An 8,031-nucleotide genomic window follows, 5' to 3' on the forward strand; every position below is an offset into this window, starting at 1 on the left:
AGATGTTTTATAGAAACTCCCAGTGTAATCAAGACACAGGTTAGTTTCGCTGAGACTGCCTGGAGTGGTCTGAGTGCGGAGGGGAAAACTGAAAACGAGCTGTTATCTGCAGCAAAGTTCGCAACTCTCTTACTTATCGGTCTATTAACTCAATGACGGTCTGGTGATGTCAAAAGTCCGTCCCGCCRAAACAGGCTGAAATTTCAGGCGGTCTTTTCAAACAGCTCTTACACTAAAATGACAGTATCCTCATTTATGTGTACAAAATATTAGACCAGTTAATCCAGGTGAAAGCCATGGTCCCTTATTGATGTCACTTGTTAAATCCACTTCAACAAGTGTAGATGAAGGGGAGGAGAAAGGTTAACCTGTCTAGGACTGGGGTTCCGCTCGCCAACAGCCAATGAAATTGCAGGGCCCCAAATTCAATCAACAGAAATCTCATAATTCAAATTTCTCAAACATACAAGTATTAGACACCATTTTAAAGATAAAAGTATGCTGCCCCCTATCCATAACAAGTTAAAGAAGGATTTCTAAGCCTTGAGACAATTGGGATATGGATTGTTAATGTGTGCCATTCAGAGAGTGAATAGACAAGACAACATATTTAAGTGCCCTTGATCAGGGTATGGTAGTAGGTGCCAGGCGTGCCGGTTTGAGTGTCTAACGCTGATGGGTTTTTCACGCTCAACAGTTTCCCATGTGTATCAAAAGGACATCCAGCCAACTGGAGTCAACGTGGGCCAGAATCCCTGTGGAACGCTTTCGACCCCTTGTAGAGTCCATGCCCTGACGAATCGATGCTAGTTCTGAGGGTAAAAGGGTGTTCAATATTCCGAAGGTGTTCCTAATGTTTTGTACATTCAGTGTATATGAAACACAGGAAAATCAGGCCTTTAAACTCATTACTACGACACAGGCCTTGTTCTTCTACAAAGTGAAGAGTATAGGTGGAATAAAACACATAATCAATAAAGTGAAGCTTCAACGTTTTTCACTCAACAGCATGGTAGATGTGTGGCTCGTCGTGAGAGGATATGAGCTGTGCTCCTCGTGACAGAACAGGATACACATGACTCAGAGAAGTCTGACTAAGATCTCAGTTCAGGAGTGTAGCAGCAAAGTACACACAGTACAGTATCTGTAGAGATGTCCCAGTAGGAAGTCAGTTAAGAACCAATAATACATTTGAATACAATTTAGTGTAGCTGTATTACCAGCTGGAAGATACACAAAAGCCAAAACGATAAAATAAATAATGATTTTGGGGATGCTTATATTTGTCCTGTTATTCATTTATTGACGTGTGTAACAGAAATGCGTTTCATGCATATCCCACCATTGTCCAGCACCCCTGGAGAAACTGGGAATAACTGCACAGAGAAATATTTTTTGTGGGCTCCAGGATTTAAACCAGCAACCTTTCGGTAACTGGCCCAACGCGCTAACCTTGAGGCCACCTGCTATCCCAGCAAAACCTTATGAGGTCAAGAGTCCTCTTTACAAGGAGACCAAGCAGAGAAGGGCAACTCCATTACAAAAACACTGACACAGGATGTGAACCGACAAGTCCCAGCTAATGATTAAAGCAACAGCAAAATTTCTAACGCGTCTCCCGTAAAGACCCAGCAGGATGTGTTTTGAGTGCCGTAACCCCCGCCCCCCCCGCCCACCAAACACACACACGACACACACACACACACACACACACCCACACACCAAACACACACACACACACACACACACACACACACACACACACACACACACACACACACACACACACACACACACACACACACAAATGTGTAATCTGTCCCTGGGGCAGTCGGATGGTGACATAAACTGAAGTCTGATATATACTCTGATATCAACTCAGGCTGTGATCCAGACACAGCCTCAACCCAGATTTCAACACAAAAGACTAAAAAAGTCCAAACCAGTCATGTAACCTGTTTTTGTCATTTTTCTGATCACATAGTCACTTTAATTTGGCAGGAGAATTAGCCTAATGGAACAGTACAGTCAGCATGGCAGGAGAATTAGCCTAAGGAACAGTAGCAGCATGCAGAGAATAGCCTACTAAATGGACAGAAGCAGCATGGCAGGAGAATTAGCCTACTAAGGAACATAGCAGCATGGCAGGCAGAATTAGCCTACTAAAGGAAGAAGCAGCATGGCAGGAGAATTAGCTACTTAAAGGGACAGAAGCAGCATGGCAGGAAGAATTAGCCTACTTAAGGGACAGAAGAGCATGGCAAGGAGAATTAGCCTACTTAAGGGACAGAAGCAGCATGGGCAATCTTTACCAAATGACAATACAGTTGGAAAGCTATCAGTGGATAGATTGGGAAAGGGGAAAGGGAAAGTGGGATACCTAGTCAGATTGTAGCAGGTTGACGTTTATTGTCAAATGATTTGTCTGGGGGGAGAACTGAGCGATTGTGTTGTAAAATTTGTGAAAACAAAATTAGCTTTTTTTGTTCTTAATTTAAGTTAGGGGGTTGGACATTAGGGTTAGCATGTGGTTAAGGTTATGGTTAAGTTTAGGTTAAATCTGATTTCATGACTTTGTGGCTGTGCCAGCTAGTGATCCATCTGCTGACTCCATAACAACATTCACGATGAAAGATGTTGACCTGCTTGACTGTATCGGCTCTTGCTACACACATTATAATAGTAAGTGTCCACAGCCTAAAAGGCTGAGTATTTTATGAAAATAAGAGCTCTGGAAAGTTTCTCAAGAGGTTTCTTTAGTGAAGACTATAAAGCCAAATAAACGCTGTTAGAAAAACAATGAAGAAAGAAGAGCGAACCAGCTGCCTGGGGCTCAGACAGTGACAGGTGTGCTGGTCATTCCGCTATTCGGTGCCTTTTGAGAAGAGTAACTTGGTTAAGAAAAAGATTTCAGCTATTTTACTTCTGTCAAAGAGCGCATGTTCAACAATAAAAAACATGTTTTGTGCTATCTCAAGAGGTTTACAACAAAATGACTATAGTAAATGCTATTAAAGGCAGTGGTGGAAAAAGTACCCATTTGTCATACTTGAATAAAAGTAAAGATACTTCAATAGAAAATGACTCAAGTCAAGGTGAAAGTCACCCAGTAAAATACTACTTGAGTAAAAGTCAAAAAGTATTTGGTTTTAAAATATACTTAAGAATCAAAGTAAATGAAATTGATAGAATATACATAAGTATAAAAATAAAAGTATAAATAATTGTAAATTCCTTATATAATACATCGGGATCTTTTCAGAGGCAGATATATTTAGATGAACTCAGGGATACATATTTTATTTCCCGTGACAATATGAAGGAGTTAGAGGAAGTTTCGCAAGCCAATGCTAACACTGGTTAGCAATTATGCTAGTGCTATTTAGCAACTTCCTTCAAACTACACTCAGAACATACAGTGCATTTTCTCCAATTTTGTTAAGTTACAGTCTTATTCTAAAACGGATGAAATCGTTTCCCCCACTCAATCATCACACACAGTACTACATAATGACAAAAGCAAGGTTTAGACATTTTAGCAAATATATAAAAAAATATTATAAGTATTTACATAAGTATTCAGACCCTTTGCTCAGGACATTGTTTGAAAGAACCTTTGGCATAGATTACAGCCTCGAGTCTTCTTGGTAAGATCTACAAGCTTGGCACACTTGTATTTGGGTAGTTCAAACAAAAAAAAATTATGCAGAACCTCTTAAGTTCTGTCAGGTTGGATGGGGAGCGTCGCTACACAAGCTATTTTCAGGTCTTTCCAGAGATTTAGATCGGTTCAAGTCCGGGCTCTGGCTGGGCCACTCATGGACATTCAGAGACCTGTTCCGAAGCCACTCTGTGTTGTCTTGGCTGTGTGCTTAGGGTCATTGTCCTGTTGGAAGGTGAACGTTCGCCCCAGTAATGAGTCCTGAGCGCTCTGGAGCAGGTTTTCATCAAGGATCTCGCTGTACTTTGCTCCGTTAATCTTTCCCTCGATCCTGACTAGTCTTCCAGTCCCTGCCGCTGAAAAAAATAGCCCACCATGCTTCACGGTAGGGATGGTATTGGCCAGGTGATGAGCAGTGCCTGGTTTCTCCAGACGTGACGCTTGGCATTCATACTAAAGAGTTCAATCTTTGTTTTATCAGACCAAAAAATCTTGTTTTCCATGGTCTGAGAGTCTTTAGGTGCCTTTTGGCAAACTCCAAGCGCCATCATGTGCCTTAAACTGAGGAGTGGCTTGCGTCTAGCCCTCTACCATAAAGGCCTGATTGGTGGAGTGCTGCGGTGATGGTTGTCCTTCTGGAATGGTTCCCATCTCCCAAGAAAGAAACACTGGCGCTCTGTCAGAGTGACATTAGGTTGTTGGTCACCTCCTTGATCAAGGCCTTCTCCTTAACGTGTTCATGTTGGCCGGGCAGCCAGCTCTAGTGGTTCCAAAACTTTTCCATTTAAGAATGATGGTGGTCACTATGGTTTTTGGGGACCTTCAATGCAACGTTTTTGATGCCGCTGGAAGTGGTGTTGACAGTCAACGAGGCACACTTTCCTCTGGTCTCATATAAATGAATCCCAATGCCAAAGAGCAGTGATTGGGGACCATTGCCCTTTGTAACGCACTGTCTTTCGGGAAGGACATTAAATGTGTCCTGACTCTCTGTGGTCACTAATATCCCATGGCACTTATTGTAAGAGTAGTGGTTGTTAACCCTGGTGTCCTGATAAATTCCCAATCGGTCCGCCCTTATGCCCACATGGCCACTAATATCCAGCTTCCCATTGGCTATCATCCCCCTCCTCTCTCCTGTCTACTTACCCAAGGCCGTTGTTTGGTAAATGAGAATTGTAATTCAGTCAACTTACCCGTTAAATAGGGTAAATAAAATAATAAATCAAAATACATTAAATATTGGTGCACAATTTCTACTTGTGAAATGTGACTCCAAGACACTGATTTTGTGGACTACCCTGCTACTGCTGTCCCATGTGGGAAAAGACCTTATTGAGACCCTGCTCTCTTCCTCCTTCCCTCCCCATCTCCTCCATCTTCTCCTCCATCTCCCCCCCCCCCCCCCCCCCCCTCCCCCCCTCTCTCGTTTTCTAGGTGCGTCATCAGCACCTCTGAACCTCTCTGGACCGGGAACTGAAATCTGAGCAACAGTGTTGAGGTGAGAGACTGAAGACACCTGCTTGTGATTAACAACATGTTTGCATGTTTTATGAAAATCGTTAAAAGGCCTAACCATGAGAGCTTAAACTAGACTATAAATTGATCCATACCGGTGGTAGTCTTGAATAAAAGAACATTGCTCGCAAAAATATATGTAGTTTATGATACATACGAACTTTTTATTTAATTTAAATCTCAATCAATCCCTCCAAAGATCTAAACCCCCTCCTCCATATCCTACCCTGTTAAACTAACTCACCCCCCTTCCTCATATCCTACTGTTAGACTAACTAACCCCTCTTCCTCTCCATATCCTAACATGTAGACTAACTAAACCCCTTCCTCCTTATCCTACTGTTAAACTAACTAACCCCCTCTTCCTCCTTATCCTACTGTTAGAACTAACTAACTCCTCTTCCTCCTTATCCCTAATCTGTTAAACTAACTAACCCCTCTTCCTCCTTATGCCTAACTGTGTAAACTAACCTAACCCCCTTCCTCCATATCCTACTGTTAAACTAAACTAACCCCCCTTCCTCCATATACTACTGTTAGACTAACTAAACCCCTCTTCCTCCTTAATCCTACTTGGTTAAACTAACTAACCCCCTTCCCTCCATATTCCTATTTCTGTAACTAACTAACCCCCCTTCCTCCCATATCCTACTGTTAGACTAACTAAACCCCTCTTCCTCCTTATCCTAACTGTTAAACTAACTAACCCCCGTCCTCCCTCCTTATCCTACTACTGTTTAAACTAACTAACCCTCTTCCTCCTTAAATCCTACTGTTAGAAACTAACTAACCCCTCTTTCCTCCTTATCCTACGTAGACCTAACTAAACCCTCTTCCTCCTTATCCTGCTGTTAAGATCTAACCCCTCTTCCTCCTTATCCTACTGTTAAACTAACCCCTCTTCCTCCTTATCCTAACTGTTAGAGACTAACAACCCCTTCTTCCTTCCATATCCTACTGTTAGATAACTACCCCTCCTTTCCTCCATATCCCTACTGGTTAAACTAACCCCTCTTCCTCCATATCCTACTGTTAGAAACTAACTAACCCCTCTTCCTCCGCATATCCTACTGTTAAACTAACTAACTTTTTCCCTCTTCTCCATATCCTACAGTTAAACTAAACCCTCTTCCACTCCATATCCTACTGTTAGACTAACCCCTTATTCCTCCCTTATCCTACTGTTAAACTAACTAACCCCTCTTCCTCCATTTCCTACTGTAAACTAACCCCTCTTCCTCCATACACTACTGTTAAAACTAACTAACCCTCTTCCTCCATATCCTGCTGTTAGACCTAACCCCTCCTTTCCTCCTTATCCTAACTGTTAAACTAAACCCCTCTTCTCCTTATCCTAACTGTTAGACTAACTAACCCTCTTCCTCCATATCCTACTGTTAGAGCTAACTAACCCCTCTTCCTCCATACCTACTTGTTAAACTAACTAACCCCTCTTCCTCCTTATCCTACTGTTAGCTAACCCCTCTTCCCATCCATACCTACTGTTAAACTAACCCTACTTCCCTCCTTATCCAGTTAGACTAAACTAACCCCTCTTCTCCCTATCCTACTGTTTAGACCTAACCCCTCTCCTCCTTATCCCCTACTGTTAAACTAACTAACCCCTCTTCTCCAATATCCTAACTGTTAGACTAACCCTCCTTCCTCCTTATCCTACTGTTAAACTAACTAACCCCTCTTCCTCATATCCTACTCGGTTAAACTAAACTACCCTCTTCCTCCATATCCTATACCTGTTAACTACTAACCCCTCTCCTCCATATCCTACTGTTAAACTACTAACCCCTCTTCTCCATATCCTACTGTTAGACTAACTAACCCCTCTTCTCCATAATCCTACTGTACACTAACTAACCCCTCTTCCTCCATCATCCTAACTGTTTAGACTACACTAACCCCTCTTCCTCCAATCCTACTGTTAGACTAACTAACCCCTCTTCCTCCTTATCCTACGTTAGACTAACCCCTCTTCCCTCCATATCCTACTGTTAGACAACTAACCCCTCTTCCTCCTTATCCTACTTGTTAAACTAACTAACCCCTTTCCTCCTTATCCACTGTTAGAACTAACCCCTCTTCTCCTTATCCTACTGTTAGACCTAACTAATCCCTTCTCCTCTAATCCTACTGTTAGCACTAACCCCTCTTCCTCCTTATTCCTACTGTTAAACTAACCTAACCCGCCTCTTCCTCCTTATCCTACTGTTAGACTAACCCCTCTTCCTACTTATCCTACTGTTAAACTACTAACCCCCTCTTCCTCCATATCTACCTGTTAAACTAACTAACCCCTCTTCCCCCATATCCTACTGTTTAAACTAACTAAAACCCCTCTTCCTCCATATCCTACTTTTAAACTAACTAACCCCTCTTTCCTCCATATCCTACTGTTTAAACACTACCCCTCCTTCCTCCATATCCTACTGTTAGACTAACTAAACCCTCTTCCTCCATATCCTACTGTTAGACTAACTAACCCCTCTTCCTCCTATCCTACTGTTAGACTAACTAACCCCTCTTCCCTCCATATCCTACTGTAGACTAACTAACGCCCCTCTTCCTCCTTATCCTACTGTTAAACTAACTAACCCCTCTTCCTCCAATATCCTACTCGTTAGACTAACTAACCCCTCTTCCTCCTATCCTAATACTCGTTAGACTAACTAAACCCTTCCTCCTTATCTACTGTTAGACTAAACCCCTTCTTCCTCCATATCCTACTGTTTAAACTAACCTACCCCCCTCTTCTCCATAATACCTACTGTTTATAACTAACTAACCCTCTTCCTCTTAATCCTACTGTTAGACCTAACCCCTCTTGCCTCCTTATC

The 8,031-nt window shown here is 42.3% G+C and overlaps 1 protein-coding gene across 1 annotated transcript in view; it reads left to right on the top strand.

The window, feature by feature from the left end:
• The window catches only part of LOC112069231 (protocadherin Fat 2-like), a gene marked incomplete at its 5' end in the record, with an annotated part of 66,951 nt that overhangs the window by 4,517 nt on the left and 54,403 nt on the right, over positions 1-8,031 (top strand). The window lies entirely within an intron of this gene.

Source organism: Salvelinus sp. IW2-2015, unplaced genomic scaffold (genome assembly GCF_002910315.2).
Source record: "Salvelinus sp. IW2-2015 unplaced genomic scaffold, ASM291031v2 Un_scaffold942, whole genome shotgun sequence".
NCBI lineage: Eukaryota > Metazoa > Chordata > Actinopteri > Salmoniformes > Salmonidae > Salvelinus > Salvelinus sp. IW2-2015.